General features: G+C 39.6%; 1 long non-coding RNA gene across 11 annotated transcripts in view; it reads right to left on the minus strand.

Moving 5' to 3' along the window:
* The window catches only part of LOC109550265 (uncharacterized), a 219975-nt gene that overhangs the window by 162797 nt on the left and 38733 nt on the right, over positions 1 to 18445 (minus strand). For all 11 annotated transcript variants that reach the window (XR_012327502.1, XR_012327505.1, XR_004523020.2 and 8 more), the window contains one exon: positions 9843 to 10010. This is a non-coding gene — a long non-coding RNA (uncharacterized lncRNA). The remainder of the gene's footprint in view (positions 1 to 9842; positions 10011 to 18445) is intronic.

Below are 18445 nucleotides of genomic sequence, written 5' to 3' on the forward strand. Positions count from 1 at the left end.
AGCACAGGGAACTCTACTCAATATTTTCTAATAAACTATAAGGGAAAAGACTCTAAAAAAGCATATATATATATACATATATAAATATATATATATTCAGATTTTATATATATATATATATATATATATAATCTGAATCACTTATAAAACAATAAGTACACCTGAAACTAACACAATATTGTGCATCAACTATACTTCAATAAAAAAGGAAAATTTTTAAAAATGTAACCTGTGGTGCTGATTTGGAATTGGAAGCCCGGGCATGAACACAGGGTTTATGATAAATAGATGAAAGACAGATGATGATAGCCAGACAGATGGAAGACAGGTGATAACAGATGAAAGACAGATGATATATGATGATGATAGCTAGATAGATAGTAGATAGATACATAATTAGATAGACAACAGATGACAGATAGATAGATAAGACAGAGAGATGAACGCTGATGTATTTCTTAGCTCTGCTGAGAAGGCCTAGGAACAATGACTCACCTAAAGCAGTGATTACAGCTGGTGCCAGTACCTTGGTTTACACTTAATATTCTACAGGAAAAGGAACTAGAGTACCTCAGAGAAGAGGCTGATACCAAGGCTGGGACAGAAAAAGTACAAAATAAGTCTGCAAGATCTTGTACTAAAAAGCAACAAGGTGGGGCTTCCCTGGTGGCGCAGTGGTTAAGAGTCTGCCTGCCGATGCAGGGGACGCGGGTTCGTGCCCCGGTCCGGGAAGATCCCACATGCCGCGGAGCGGCTGGGCCCGTGAGCCATGGCCGCTGAGCCTGCGCGTCTGGAGCCTGTGCTCCACAACGAGAGAGGCCACAGCGGTGAGAGGCCCGTGTACCGCAAAAAAAAAAAAAAAAAAAAAAAAAGACACGGGAGTCAGCTTGAGGGGCTCCCACTGGTCAAATGTAGAAGAATTCGATCATCAAGATAAATAATAATTGTAATGGATTAAAATTTTCAGAATAAAATAAAAAATTATTGGCCCAAACCTATACAAATAAATTACTAAATAAACAAATAGGAGAGAAAAGGAATATTTCTTAAAATAGGATGCCAACAAATAAACACAGACATAACGATGGAGGCATAAAAATCATTAATGCACGTTAACTATAGCGGATAAGTTTGATGGGGAACAGCGTATGCATGTAGTCTCAAAGTATCGCCCCATAAATTACATATTATTTAAAAAGGAAAAACAGTAACTTTACAGTAGAGACACCTGGCTGACAATACCTTAATCCAGTTATCAAAGTTAACATCAGCTATGCTGGTACAAACTGACATTACGTGTTTCTCCATACGATATAATAAGGAGAACACAGCATCATTTCTGCGGTGTTCTTACGAAAATAATCAAAAAAGACTCATTCTTCAAAAGAGTCAAGGTCAAGAAAGACGAAAAATTAACTCAGGAACTAATTAATCCCAGGTAAAGGAGATTAAAATGATACGGTACCTCAATGCAGTGTCTAAACCCTGGATAGGATCCTAGAACAGGAATAAAATAGTCATAAAGGGCATTGGACAACTGATGAAATTTGGACTTGGACTGCCAATTAAACGTCCTGATTTTTATCATTGTAATTTGGTTACATAGTATTTGTCCTTGTTCTTAGGAAATATACACTAAAGAACTTAGTGCCAAAGGGGCATAATATGTTCAACTTACTCTGAAGGGGTTCAAGAAAAGTAAATGTTATCTCTATATTGTATTATGTCTCTATGTACTATACCTGTCTCTAGAGAAAGAATGATAAATAGGTCACTATTCTTGAAATTTTTCCACTTTCGAAATTATATTAAATAAAAGGCTGCATAAAAGAATGCACATCGAAATAGGGAAAATGCATACAAAATTATATCTTTCCTATTTTGACGGTTTCTCTCAAATTTGCATAGGTCAGGTAGTTGTGAATTGTTCAAATTAATAGTGAGAGTAGGTGGAGGCTACTGGTTAGAAACAGCAGGAAGCAAATTTTACTATTAGCAATTCACGACGAGGGACAAGGTTTTAAAAATCCTTACGCAGAGGAGGTGGCTGAATGCAAAAGATCACAGCTTTCTCATTTAAAAAGGGCAAGAAATCTATTGCATAAAACCTTCTGCAGGACAGAATGGATTTTAAATGCCCTAACATTACATGTTTTCATAGAGTACTCTGAACCGCTACACAGCTGCTGGAGATAGGAAAGAATTTACTTCTTCCTGTATTTGATAAAATGACTGGAAATAGCACTTTTAAAACAAAATCGTCATTTTGTTTCAATTTTCAATCCAAGAAACCCCTTGACTTTCACCCCATGGTTACATATGTCTTTGTAGGCTCGCAAGAAAACGCATCAAGAACTCACACTAACAGTCAGGAGGAAACCTTTTGACTTACATCTTTTCCCCTATTATATGAAATTCCTGTCCTAAGTCATATACTTGAATCCTGCCATGAGTGTTAGGATGCCCACGGCACCCTGAAGGCTGTGAGATGACAGGTCATAAAACGTCAAGTCTGGGAAGGACAGCATTGGGTAAATACTGCTGCTACGAGCTTGTGCCTTGGGGCTGAGCCAAACGTGGAGGAAAGCCAGCACACGGCTCAATCAACACTAGTTACAAGATGGGGAAACAACTTCCCGCGCCCCTCAAAGCAGCATGTGAGTGAACATACATTCTAGTTGTTTTTTCTTAACTTGTAAAACATGTAGTCAGGAAAAGGGAAACAACGGAGAAATAACCATGGCACAGATATTTCACTTATTTCTCATAAAAAGTCAGGGAAATACAAATGATAACACTCTCTCTTCCTTTATAAACATGACGACAGATTTAGCGAGGCTGAGTGTTCCACTGAAGCTCCAGCCACTGTGGGATGGACTTGGATTCCAAACTAGGTGCCGTTCCAGACCAAAGGCTTATGCCACGTCACATCCTTCAAGAGACAGCGACGGTCTTCACTCTCCCTTGGGAAAAAGTGTTAAAGAAGAAAAATTGTTGCTGCGCTTCCCTACTTCTCTCCCTCCATTTTATCAATCTGCCATTATTCTGAGTTGGAGAGAATGGACAGAGCCAGTTCTGGGGGAGCCGGAGGCACTCACAACAGTGAGGATGGCTGAGGTCCCGGGGCGGGGAATGCGGACGGGCTGGCCCTGCCCTCGAGCGCGATGCGGAATGCCACACTCCGTGGACAGTTCAACCGCAAGTGTTTCTAGCTGGCATGTCCTGCTGTAAACCGGGAAGGATAGAACGAAGTGCATTTTTTTAGATCTACAAAAAATGAGACCTTATCTCCTCTGAAAAACAAGAGAATGTTTGAGAGTTCAGGTCAGGGTGAGAAACAGGGAGGTACCTACTATGAGCTACAAGCAAGGAAAATGAAGCTGTTCTTTGAGCGTTCAACTAGGAAAACCCACCCAGAGCAGATGAGAGAAGCCATCCTGTGAGTACGCTAGCATAGTTATAGCTACACTACTTGTTAACTGCCTATTACGAACTGGTCAGAGGACTGGACATTTTACACATTTTCTTACCTCGTCCAATCCTCCTAACAATCTCATGATTTAAACTGGATTAACTCAATGTCACAGAGGAAAATGAGACAGAAAAATCAACTTGGCTAAGTCCTAGCTAAGACTGAAACCTAGGCTGTTAAACGTCAAAGTCTCTGTTCTCACCTCAAGGCTGTGTTGGCCAAAAATGGGTTTCCAAACAGCTGGGGTGATCTACAAATCCTACATCGGGGGGAAGCCCTGGCACAAGGCTATAAGGTAGGCAGTAACAGTCCATCCTTCCCTATTTTACCTATAGGGGAAGATTAGATGACTAAAAGAGGGTTATCACCCTGCAGCACAGAAAAGAACATCCAAAAAACGAGAAATGCCAGTGCTTACTCATAACTGTTCAAAGAAGATACACACGAACGCGTGGGGCCATAAATTTCTAGCACACGAAGAGGTGTCCTCCGTTATGGAATAAGAATGACTCACCTGGCATCACCACACACGCTGCTGAAATAGGTCTCCGATGTATTCACGCCATTTCCCTCTAATTATATGATCAGTAAGAACTTTACTGAATTACCAAGGAACATTCCAGAGTATACGCCATTCTATTTTATGCAAACAAATTATGCAACTAGAAATAGTCCAATTTAAAAAAAGAAAAATTCAAACGTTTGTGTAAAATATATTAAATCATACAAAAATGTCATTCTTAAAGAAAAAAGGAGAATTTTAAGCCATGCTGCAGATAAACCACCTTAGATGCAAACAGAAATGCTTCCTTTTCCTTGTCAATATTATCAGTCTTGTGATGCCTTTTATATGCATCAGAAATCTCTGAGAGTGATTTAGGGATCATGGCGCTTTTATTTTAACATTCACTACGCATGAAATTTTAAATAATTTTATATACTACAAATAATGTTATTCAAATGTTCATTAAATTGTGGTGTCAATAGGAGAGTGGAAAAACAGACCCCCAAATCAAGGAAGGACCAAATGTTTTTCAGTTAATGCTAGAGAGAACGTTCTGAAAATTTTAAAGCTGCATTATGGGAGCACAGCTTTCGTGTTGGCAAAAATCACTGTATATCAGGCAGGGATGATGACAAAATACTGGTGACATAATGCAAAATAAATGCCGTAGCAATGTGCCCTTACACTTCAATTTCGGGAAATTTCTAAGCTCTGAAAAAGCATACTACCTACCTTACATTGATTTCTTTATGAAAATTACTCCTGAATTATTCAAGTTTTGAATTGCTCAAGGTCTTCAGAAACAAAAATGGGATCATTATATTGAATGCAGAAGAAAAATCATTCCAGTCAGAAGAAAGAATAACGTCCTTTAGAAATTAATGTATTTGTGCCTGATGTATACACTTCCTTGTGATGCCTGATCAATATTTAGAAAATAAAAGGACAAATGACTTTAAGAAATGCAGCCTTACAGGACTCTCAGGTGAAGGTCACCTGAACTTGCTTCCACCTGCCACCCTTTCTCTCTGAGATGGAGATCTGTGCCCAAACATGCCAGGGCTAGCATCTTAACAACAAAGGTCAAGAAAATTCTCTTTCCTCCGAATTTCTTACTTGCCATTAAGACTGTTTGATCACAGAGCAAGAAATTTAAAAAAAAATACAGATCAAAAGACATGCTAAAATCAGTTGTGTACCTGGAATATAGTACCGTCTTCCGATGGAAAGTTTATTGCTAAAATGCACATGCCTGGCCCTAAACGCGCGTACTTCCGAGAGTCTGCACCACTGAACTCTGCGCTCCTCTGGACCAGCTCTAGCTTGTCCAGTGTATGCCTCCCCAGTGGCTCTCCCTTGCTTGGCCTCTGGTAGGAGGTGAGGAGTGGTGGCCTCCTCCTGGGACAGGTTAGAGTCCGACCTGGCACGGGCTGTGTGCGTGCTGGCAGCGGCCCCCTCACTGTAGTAACTCCGTTCCTAGGAGAGTCCCTGGTCCATAGGTGCTCGGTGAATAGCCCTTGAATTGTTTAATGTGGGGGGCCCTCTGACTCGTGCTGGGGCTGAGGCAGGGGATAAGGCCCCAGGGTAGGAAACAGCCAGGGGGAAGAAGTGCTTTATTCCTGCGAGAGCAGCTTGTGCTGGAGGTCAGGGAGCTGGGCCAGGACGTGAGGAGAAGGCTCTGAGCATTGGGGCAGCGTGCTGGGTGTGTAGACATTACATCATTCTCACATCTCTTGTACCCAGAGCCCATGGTGAGGGCCCTGGACCCAAGGAAGAGAGGATACTGGTAACCTTAGCATCACACAGAAAGTAACTGAAAGAACACCTACTGAACGCTGGCAGAAGACCTCAGACTTCCCAAAAGGCAAGAAAATCCCCATATACCTGGCCATGTGGCTGACGGGGTCCTGGTGCTCCAGCCTGGTGTCAGGCCTGAGCTCTGAGATGGGAGAGCTGAGTTCAGGACACTGGACCACCAGAGGCCTCCCAGCCCCACATAATATCAATCGGCGAGAGCTCTCCCAGAGATCTCCGTCTCAACACTAACACCCAGCTCCACCCAACGGCCAGCAAGCTCCAGTGCTGGACGCCCCATGCCAATCAACTAGCAAGACAGGAACACAACCCCACCCATCAGCAGAGAGGCTGCCTAAAATCATACTAAGTCACAGATACCCCAAAACGCACCACAGGACACAGTCCTGCCCTCCAGAAAGACAAGATCCAGCTCCACCCACCAGAATACAGGCACCAGTCCCCTCGACCAGGAAGCCTACACAAGCCACTGAACCAAACTTACCCACTGGAGGCAGACACCAAAAAACAACGGTAACTACAAACCTACAGCCTGTGAAAAGGAGACCCCAAACACAGTAAGTTAAGCAAAATGAGAAGACAGAGAAATACACAGCAGATGAAGGAGCAAGACAAAAACCCACCAGACCAAATGAAGAGGAAATAGGCAGTCTACCTGAAAAAGAATTCACTGTAATGATACTAAAGATGATTCAAAATCTTGGAAATAGAATAGAGAAAATGCAAGAAACGTTTAACAAGGACCAAGAAGAACTGAAGAGCAAACAAACAAAATGAACAACACAATAAATGAAATTAAAAATTCTCTAGAATGAATCAATAGCAGAATAACTGAGGCAGAATAATGGATAAGTGACCTGGAAGATAAAATAGTAGAAATAACTACCACAGAGCAGAATAAAGAAAAAAGAATGAAAAGAATTGAGGACAGTCTCAGACACCTCTGGGACAACATTAAACACACCAAAATTCGAATTATAGGGGTCCCAGAAGGAGAGAAAAGAAAGGGTCTGAGAAAATATTTGAAGAGATTATAGTTGAAAACTTCCCTAATATGGGAAAGGAAATAGTCAGTCAAGTCCAGGAAGTGCAGAGAGTCTCATACAGGATAAATCCAGGGAGAAACAAACCAAGACACATATTAATCAAACTATCAAAAACTAAATACAAAGAAAACATATTAAAAGCAGCAAGGGAAAAACAACAAATAACATACAAGGGAATCCCCATAAGATTAACAGCTGATCTTTCAGCAGAAACTCTGCAAGCCAGAGGGCAGTGGCAGGACATATTTAACATGATGAAAGGGAAAATCTACAACCAAGGTTACTCTACCCAGCAAGGATCTCATTCAGATTCAATGGAGAAATTAAAACCTTTAGAGACAAGCAAAAGTTAAGAGAATTCAGCACCACCAAACCAGCATTACAACAAATGCTAAAGGAACTTCTCTAGGCAGGAAACACAAGAGAAGGAAAAGACCTATAAAAACAAACCCAAAACTATTAAGAAAATGGTAATAGGAACATACATATCGATAATTACCTTAAATATAAATGGATAAAATGCTCCAACCAAATTTCACAAATCCTCACCAGTAACGGCTCATTTGATAAAGTAAATTTATTTGACATTCCACTCAATAATAAGGGATTGGCTTTTTAATATTTATCATCCATTTATGTTCCTTTTCTTGTGAATATCTTTTGTTTTAATATTTTCACACTTATTTGTGCTACTATGATATACATTATGTGACTTATGACATGTAATATTCTATATATTCTATTGTATATATTACATGGAAAGGCTTGCCATTTTAACCTTAGCAAGAATGTCTTTACCTAAACAAATAACAGGTTTTCACTTATCCATGTGCTCATATTTTTTCCTATAGAAACTTTACAAATATTCTGCAAGACCAGAAAGTCTTCAATCGGAGTATGACAAGAGACTGTCACCCGTGTAAGTGCTATACACATTCATAATCTTTTCCATAATCCAAAATGCTCTGAAACTAAAGTAATAGGATTTTATAGAATTATTTGTAAGCAAAATCTGATATAAGATTATATGCTCATAAAAATCCGTGGGCTAGGGACTTCCCAATGAGAAATATGAAAGTCAGGTATACAGCAAAAAAATTCTACCATGTGATCGAATTCAATAATTCTCTGTATTCTGGGACTTCCCTGGTGGCGCAGTGGTTAAGAATCCGCCTGCCAATGCAGGGGACACGGGTTCGAGCCCTGGTCCAGGAAGATCCCACATGCCACGGAGCAGCTAAGCCCATGCGCCACAACTACTGAGCCTGCACTCTAGAGCCCGCAAGCCACAACTACTGAAGCCCGTGTGCCTAGAGCCCGTGCTCTGCAACAAGAGAAGCCACGGCAATGAGAAGCCCGCGCACCACAACAAAGAGTAGTCCCCACTCGCCGCAACTAGAGAAAGCCCGCATGCAGCAACACCCAACGCAGCCAAAATTAAATAAATTAAATAAATAAATTTTTAAAAATAATTCTCTGTATTCTGAATGTGTTTGTGTGCTGCATGTGTGTTGTGTGTATGTGCCCTGTTCATCATAATGCCTAAATATATCTCAGATCAACTCAGTTCTGTACTCCTCACTTCCTGGGTCCTCTTTTCTCCTTCCCGTCTGCGTGTTTTTTAAAATAGTCTTCATTTTCTGCTTTATAACAAAGTGAATCAGTTATACATATACACATGGCCCCATATCTCTTCCCTCTTGCGTCTCCCTCCCACCCTCCCTATCCCACCCCTCTAGGTGGTCACAAATCACCTAGCTGATCTCCCTGTGCTATAACTGATTCACTTTGTTATAAAGCAGAAGCTAACACACCATTGTAAAGCAGTTATACTCCAATAAAGATGTAAAAAAGATGTGGCACATATATACAATGGAATATTACTCGGCCATAAAAAGAAACGAAATTGAGTTATTTGTAGTGAGGTGGATGGACCTACAGTCTGTCATACAGAGTGAAGTCAGAAAGAGAAAAACAAATACCGTATGCTAACACATATATATGGAATCTAAAAAAAAAAAAAGGATCATGAACCTAGGGGCAAGACGGGAATAAAGACACAGACCTACTAGAGAATGGACTTGAGGACACAGGGAGGGGGAAGGGTAAGCTGTGACAAAGTGAGAGAGAGGCATGGACATATATACACTACAAAACGTAAGGTAGATAGCTAGTGGGAAGCAGCCGCATAGCACAGGGAGATCAGCTCGGATACTGGATAAGGGACTGTGGATGTTAATATCAATCATAAAAGAATTCTGTTTCATAGACTCGGCACTCACACATATTCACCTTCTGGCATGAAGCCAAACTAAACAATCATTTAGGTATATTTGCAAGTGACTGTAGCAGAATGCCACTGCACCCATGATTTTTTAAAAAATACAAATTCATACTAAAATCAGGTTATGACTGAAAGAAAAAGAAAATTTGGAAAAAAAGGTGTTTTCCAGTGAAATTGTCTAGATCTTCTTCAGTCTCTTTACAAGAGTCCTTTGTAGAAATAATAATTCTACTTAGCTGTGTGTAAAATTGGTGGGCTAGGGATTCCCCAGTGAGAAACAGAAAAGTACAGTACGCACCAGAAGAGCCCCCCACGTGATCTAAGCTCATAAATTCTACTGTATTCTAAGTGTATACATGTCATGCATTTTGTGTGTCTATGTCATGTTCATTATGATGCCAAGACAGATCTCGAATCTCTTCAATTCTGCATTCCTACTTCCAAGTCCTCTTCTCTCCATCCTGTCTACATTATCCCTAAGAGAACTCATCTCTCTTCATGGCTTCAAATTCCCTGTGCTGGACCCAATAAAGACCCCCAAAGATGTTCACAACCGTGTAAGGCTATACATTACTTTACATGGCAAAAGGGACTTTGCAGATATGGTTAGGGATCTCAAGATGGGGCGATTATCTGAGATTATCGGGGTCAGAATCAGAGAACGTGACGCAATGATGGAAGCACGGGTGTTGATCAGAGAGAGAGAGTTGCAGCTCCTACCTGGACGGTGTGAAGATGGAGGGGTCGCTGAGCTGAGGAGGGCAGGCAGCCTCTAGAAGCTGGAACAGACCCGGAGATGGATACTTCTAGAGGCTCCAGAAGGAACACAGGCCTGCTGACACGTGGACGTCAGCTCGGGGGAACATTTCAGACTGCTGGCTTCCAGAACTGTAAGATGATAAATGTGCACTGCTTTAAGCCAATACATTTGTGGTAATTGATAACAGCAGCAATAAGAAAATAACACATTCCCCTACCGGCAGACAATTCCCACTTGAGAATGAGCGAGACTAGGCTGCTGAGTTCCAGACCTATGTCCTGATTTCCATTTGGCATCTCCACTTGCATGTTTCAGAGGGACTTAAAACTTAGCACGGTCCAAAGGACACATGCTCTGTGAGAGTCATGGACATTACAATAAACTACAGCTGTGGAAAAGAAACTTAAATGCAGGACAAAATTTGTGTAACCTAGGTACACAGTTTACTGGTTCAGGACAGGCTTAGTTCCAACCTTGCAATGAATGACCTTAAATAATAAGAAATATTGCCCCCAAAGAATTATCATAATGCAAATAAGTCATCTGCTTAAAAAACTTTTAGACATCAATTACAATATCTCTTAAAAGACTTTAGAATTTTAATTATCTAAAGGTTATTTAAAAAAAAAAGTTGGGTTAAGAGAAACTTTTTTCTATCATGCTATTCTTTTAATTGCCTGGGAGAAGCCAAAAAAGTAATTAAAATACTGAAAGTGTAAGGGATTATCATCACCAGAGTATCTTCAAAAACAAAATAAAACCAAACAACACAAAAAAATAATTAAAAACTTGCTAGAGTCTTTTAGGTCATTGGCTTCCAGTGAAAAATCATACTAAACACGGACTAATTAAACCAGGGCTTTCATTGTAGATAACGCTAACTCTATGAAATGGCAAGAGAAAAATAAATTATATATTGATCAAGGGTAAGTCATGAAAAAGACAACAGGGCTTGTAAAATATTAGGAAACACGTAGGGAGAGACTTAAATGTCCGAAATACTACTCTTTCAGAAATTATTTGATTGGGTTTTACCACCATGAAAACCTCCATGTTCTCAAAATATCACTAAGTCCTCAAAATTACCCATGCATGTGAATATTTGTACATGAATATATAGACAGATATCTAGATATACATGTATACCTTAACCCATTAAAGTTAGTATCTTTCTTTTAACATGGGATTCTGTATAAACTGGTGGCTTTTGCAAAGTAACCTCCTCATCAATAATTTCATCCTGTCTATGAACTCTTAAACTTCACTTCATGTCTGTACATTCAAAGCTCAAATCTCTCACCAAAGTACAAAATGAATTTCAAAGAAATGGACCAAAGGATGGCTGGTATATGCATATATACATACCAATAAAGTGCATTTGCTACGATTGCGTTAGCAATAATAGCTGCATGTACTACTGAACATTTCAAACTTCAGACCCTATTTATAGCACTGCGTCAACACGTATTACAAGGCTGTTGTCCTGTAGATCTTTCACAAGGTCCAGCTGAGAATTACACCATGTCATCTGCCTACTGTTGATGCTGCATGGGAACTGTGGCAAACAGCCCAGGCACTGGAATATTCTAATTAAATTAATATTTTGATTACTACTGCAAAAGATTATAATGCCACGACTACTGATAAATAAGATTTGAGCTCTGTGCTAAGCGCTTCATCTGCTTATCTCATTTAAACCTCACTGCAACCCTTCAAAACAAATATTATTCATGTAAAACACTTCTTACAAGTGAATATACTGAGTAAAGAGAGGTTAAGTAACTTGCAGAGGTTGCATAGGTAGGGAGGGGTAGAAATTCAAAACCGAAATTCAAACCCGATTATGTAACACTAGAATGTGTTTTTGAATAAAACAGTAATTGACGTGTTAGAAATAAGTAACACATATCATTTTTAGTCATTTTCAAAAGCAGTGAATACATAATAACAGACTACCTGATGACCACACGAAGTTGTTACAAAATAAATTTGTAGGGTCTGTTTCAGCATAAAGAATAAATGAGAAAATATATATGTGCAAAAAACACATTTTGTCAATCCCATTATGTTGCCAGAAATGACTGCCTATCTGGGGAAAAATGATGACCACTTATTACGTATCATATTCAAAATTAAATTCTAGATGATTCGATATTTAAAATATAAAAAAGTTTTTAAACGTCTAGAAATATTAAGAAAGTGTTTGGAAACTAAAGATTTAACTAGAATACTTTTTTAAATAATGGAACAGAGCGTGCTGAAGCAGGATGCAATCATATTTTTTACTGAGGTATAACTGACACATAACAACATATTAGTTTCAGGTGAGCAACATAATGATTTGATATTTGTATGTGCTGTAAGTCTAGTTAACATCTCTCATCATGCACAGTTATTTGTTTTCTTGTGATTAAAAGCTTTTAAGATCTGCTCTCTTAGCAATTTTCAAACATGCAACACAGTACTATTAACTATGGCCACGATGCTGTACTTTACATCTCCATGACTATTTAATAACTGGAAGTCTGCACCGTTTGACCCCTTCACCCACTTCATCCACCCCTAGCCCCTTCTCTGGCCACCACAAACCAATCTGCTCTCTTCTGTTCTCTGTATCTGTGAGCTGTCTTTTTTTTCCTATTCCAAATATGTGAAATCATATGATATTTATCTTTCTCTGTGTGACATATTTCATTTAGCATAATGCCCTCAACGTCCATCCGTGTTGTCAAAAATGACTTTTTGTGATTTCTTTTTTCTGGCTCAGTAATATTCCATTGTATAAATATGCCATCTTCTCTTTATCCATTTATCCGTCAATGGACGTGTAGGTTGTTACCATAACTTGGTTATTGTAAATAATACTGAATTTGAACTTGAGGGTGCACATACCTTTCTGAGTTAATATTTTCTTTTTCTTCAGAAAAACACCCAGAAGTGTGATTGCTGACAGTTGTATTTTTAGATTTCTGAGGAACCTCCACACTATTTTCCACAGTGGCTGCACCAATTTGCATTCCCACCAGCAGTGCACAAAGGCTCCCTCTTCTCCACACCCTCACCAACACTTGTTATCTGTCTTTCTGATAACAGCCATTCTAACAGGTGTGGGGTGATATCTCCTAGTGGTTTTGATTTGCATTTCCTTATGATTGGTGATGCTGAACACCTTTTCATGTACCCGCTGGCCATCTGTACGTCCTCTTTGGAAAAATGTTCTTTACTATACATTTACATTCGTGCTGGGCACAGCTGGCCAAGGTAAGAACTTACATTTTACCTGGAGTGAGATAAGAACCACCCAGGAACCGTATTTTGAGCAAAGAAGTGACAGGGTCGGGCTTAAGTTTTAAAAGAATCATTCTGGCTGTTACATGAAGAATAGATTATCAGGGGCCAAGGGTAGAAGCAAAGACACCCGGATCTTCATATTCACTCTCCGGTGGCCTTCTACCTTAAGTGTCTACGAATGCACTGGTCTACTTTCATGTACCTCATGCATCCGGTTTACTGAATGCTTCTGTGCCAGGCACTATGCCACACACCAGGGCACAAAGGTGATGCGGCACAGGTCCTGCTCTCTGGGACCTACAATTTAGTGGAAGGCACCGAAGCAAAAACCCCGTAACACACAGAGTGTAGGTGCTATAACAGAGGGTTGTACCAAGTATTATCAGAGGAACAATAATGAATTCTGTGATTATTCATTTCTCTTCTAATAATTTCTGATGACTCCTGGGAGGTAAAGAAGGAGAAAACCAGGGCTGTGCACCACAAGATCTGTCGACAAGGAGCAGAGGGAAGAGAAGATTCCAGCAAGTCCCCAAGCGCACATGGAATGCAGCCGTGAAGACTCCAGCAGAATAGATCTGTCCGTGCTTGAAAGTTAATACCGAGTAAAACATAGCATGGAAATGATGGAAAAAATACAGAGACACAAGTGAAAGAAAACACAACTTAGAAGACCTTGAGGTGCGGCCAAACTATGGACTTACTTTCCTGCAGGAGTCAGGGAAAGGCTTTAGAAAGTGATTTATGTTCTAAAACATTCTGGAAGACCTCTGTGCAATAAGAGCACGTCCCACTGAAAGTACAGGCTGAGATGAACACACAACAGACAACAGACAGGTTTTCCTAAATTACAACCTACCAGCTTGAAAAGAGCAAATGCACCTTCCCAAGACTTCACTGATCTCGAGTCACTGTGGATCCACAAAGGACTCCACCATAACCAGAGAGGACAAAGCCCAAGTAAGATGGGGACCATGACAGAGCCAATGCAGATGTGTTTAAGACATGGAAATTTGAAAATAAAGAGATTAGAAAACACCGGCCAGGTAATTGTATAAAAATGAAAACTGACTTCGAGAAATGTGTATTTGACAAAACTGAGGACAGGGTCAAAGTACTGAGTGTGAGGAGGGCAAATGCTTTATATTGATAAACGGACCTTCATCGGAAGGTCAAAAAACTTAAGGACTGAACAGCATTGCTCTGAAATATATAAAGAAAATATTTTCAAAAAATACAAAGAGAACCTGGCAAAACCAGACCTACTGGCAAGTCATGCTGAAAAAAATAATGGTATAAAGAATCTGAATATCACACACATCCAGCTTGGTATGATATATATATATACTTATATATACATAATTGTGTAGCAAACAAACTGAAACTATGCATTCTTTTCAAACACCATGGGACAGTTGCAGTAATTAGCCAGATGTTAGGTTACCAAAAAATTCTTTTAGAAAGTCCCAAAGCAGAAATTACACAGCCCAAGTTCTGATTACAATGTCACAAAACCAGACAGTGAACAACCAAAGGCTAGCCCCAAAGAACTTTCCACTCAGAAATGTTAAATCGCTCTTCTAAATGACTCAGGATAAAGAAAAACTTAAAATTAAAGACTATTCAGCAATGAGTGAGAATAAAACACCATATATCAAAACACAGAATTTGGACAAAGCATTAATCAAGGAAAATTTGACTGCGAGGGCATTTACTAGAAATGGAGAAAAATGGGAAATATATGAGCAAAGGAGTCAATTCAATACAGTAGAAAGAGCAGTGGTCCAAACGCACAGCAAGGAGCATCAAGCCAGGGGATGTGGAGTGAGTTCCAGAGCCAGGCTCTGGGGTAGAATCCTCCTCTCTCCAACTTGGTCCTCAAGAGGTATTTCACTTCTCTGTGCCTCAGGCTTCTCATGAGCAAACCAGGGCTCTCATCGTTTTGTTAAAGTATTAAGTGAGATAATGTGGATAAAATTCTTAGGAGAGCACCTGACACATGGTCAGCACCCAATAAATACCAATATAAGCTTATTTTAAGAGGAAGGCAACAAGGTAATTCAATGAGTCAAGGACTCATTTTCTAGGGGCAGAGGTGGAGGCAAGAGCAGGTTGCGTTTTCTGTAATAAGAGCCCTTTACCGGAATCTCAGTGCCTCCAAGTATGCTGCGGTAGAGAGCGCACTGAGGTCGGAGCAGTGCACATCGATCAGTAACGGAATCTATCCAACATCTAGGGAGACGTTAGTGCTAATTCTACACAAACCCTTTCAGAGAATGGGCAATGAACAGCCACCTTCCAGCTCATTTTATGAGAGCTGCATAACCTTGATTAAAAAACTTGAACAGGACATTCCAAGAAAAAAATCAGCCCATCTCTTGTATGAACATAGATGCAAAACTCTTAAACAAAATACCTGCCAACCAAATCCAGTTACATATAAAGGGATAACATGAGTGACCCAGCTGAACATATTCTAGACACACAAAGTTGGCTTACCATCAGAAAAAAATCAACCAATGTATTTCATAAAGGAGAAAATTAAATAGAATAAATTAGAATAAGGGAAAAACTCATAGACTTATCTCAATCTATGCAGAAAAATATTTGAAAAAAATTCAACATCATCTGATAATTCTAAATCTTAGCAACTAGAAATAGAAGGAAGTTCCTTTAGTCTAAAAGACAATAGCTGTAAAAACGTTACACACCATGGTGAAATGCTAAACACTTCTATTTAAGACTGGGAAACAATCTTGGATGCTCAGTCTCCCCTTCCATTCACCACAGTTTTGGAGATCGTAGCCAGAGCAGTAAAACAAGAAAAAGAAATCAGGAGCATTGATTAGAAATGCAGGAATGTGATCGACATTTTGTGTAGGTAACATGATTAGGTACATAAAAATAAAAAAATAATCTACAAATAAACATTAAAATTATTATTTGAGTTTAGTAATGTTATTTTATATAAGGCTAATACATGAGACTAAACCTCTTTCTCCATATCAAAACAAAGGGAATTTTTTATTTAAAAAAATAATTTTAAACAAACCTAATGAAATGTGCAAAATTTCTACATAGAAAACTGTAAAACACTGAAAGAAATAAAGAATGAAGGAAAAGAATAAAGGACACGCGAGGACTTCCCTGGTGGCTCAGTGGTTAAGAATCCACCTGCCAATGTAGGGGACACAGGTTCGAGCCCTTTTCCAGGAATATCCCACATGCCGCGGAGCAGCTAAGCCTGTGCGCCACAACTACTGAGCCTGCACTCTAAAGCCTGTTAGCCGCAACTACTGAGCCCGCGTGCCACAACTACTGAAGCCCGCTAACCCTAGAGCCCGTGCTCCACAACAAGAGAAGCCACCGCAATGAGAAGCCTGCGCACCGCAACGAAGAGTAGCCCCTGCTCACCGCAACTAGAGAAACAGTGCGTGCAGCAACGAAGACTCAATGCAGCCATAAATAAATAAATTTATTTTAAAAAAAGAATAAAGGACATGCCATGTTCATAGGTTGGAAGAAGCAATATTGTTAAGATGTTCATTCTCCCCAAATTGATTTACAGATTCAATGAATTATCACTCAAACTCCAATAGGTTCCTTTGTGAAATTGGCAGCTGGTTCTAAAATCTACATGGTAATGTGAAGGACCAAGAGTAGCCAAAAGAGAAGAACAGGGTGGAATGACTTGCTCTAATGGACATCAATATTTATTTCTAAATGACGGTAGTGAAGCAGTACGGTATTGGGTGCAGAGACAGACAGACCAATAGGACACAAGTGAGAGCTCCCACATGGGCACTGGATTTATGACTAGGACAGTATGGGAAGCACAGCATATGGTCTCCTTGAGAAAAAGGGCTGGGAAATTCTGGATATGCATAGTGAAAAACATGGAACAACCTCTGATTCACATCTGATCATTAGATCTAACAATGCAGAGGTTGTTCACGACCCCATCACGCACAGTTTTCATGGAGTGATGGGGACTGAAATCTGATTAGCACAGATTCAAAAGAGATCGGGAGAAGAGGAAATTGTGATAGAAAATGCAGACAACTCCTTCCAGGAGTTTGATATAGAATAAGATACACACACTACTATGTATAAAATAGACAAACAGCAAGATCCTACTGTGTAGCACAGGGAACTATATTCAGTATCTTGCAATAACCTATAATGGAGAAAAATCTAAAAAAGACTTATGTGTGTGTGTGTGTGTAATTATTCAGTATATATACTGAATCACTTTGCTGTAAACCTGAAACTAACACAACATTGTAAATCAACGACACTCCAATTAAAAAATGAAAATATTAAAAATCTAATCATGTCATTCTCTACTTAAAATCTTTCCATTTTTTCTCATCAAAGCTACTCTTTAGTGAAACATTATGTGCAAGGCACTGTGATAAAAGCTTTATTTATAGCATTCTAATTAATCCTGACAATTCCAGGACATACGTACTATTATTATCTCAATTTTTAAAAGGAACACAGACCTACTAGAGAATGGACTTGAGGATATGGGGAGGGGGAAGGGTAAGCTGTGACAAAGTGAGAGAGAGACATGGACATATATACACGACCAAACCTAAGGTAGATAGCTAGTGGGAAGCAGCCGCATAGCACAGGGAGATCAGCTAGGTGCTTTGTGACCGCCTGGAGGGGTGGGATAGGGAGGGTGGGAGGGAGGGAGACGCAAGAGGGAAGAGATATGGGAACATATGTATATGTATAACTGATTCACTTTGTTATAAAGCAGAAACTAACACACCCTTGTAAAGCAATTATACTCCAATAAAGATGTAAAAAAAATAAAAATAAATAAAAATAAAAAATAATAATAAATAAAAGGAAGGACCTGAGGCTTACAGAAATTAAATAATTTGACGCAGGGTTACACGGTTCTTGGGGATAACCGACCTTGACATCGTTCAGTTTCTTGAACACACACATCTCAAAACAGCCAGACACGCACTTTGCCCTCAGTCATCCACTCCCGCTGTCCCCTCTCTGATCCTGCGGGACTTAAAGTTTCTTTCTCCAAATGTCCTCCCGACATTCTGAGCTACACTACGTCTCCCTGCTGTGTGCTTGTAATTTTCCTTCTAAACTATCTCCATGTAGTCTTATGATCAGGTGATCTCAAAGTCCCTTCAAGCTCTAAAAATGACTATGATTTCACCAAGTTTAGAGCAGCAGTTTCTTATTATAAGAAGTTGGACATAGATTGCTCTGTATTGTTTTTTAATTTCCATAAACTTTT

This window comes from Tursiops truncatus, chromosome 18 (genome assembly GCF_011762595.2).
Source record: "Tursiops truncatus isolate mTurTru1 chromosome 18, mTurTru1.mat.Y, whole genome shotgun sequence".
Classification (NCBI taxonomy): Eukaryota; Metazoa; Chordata; class Mammalia; order Artiodactyla; family Delphinidae; genus Tursiops; species Tursiops truncatus.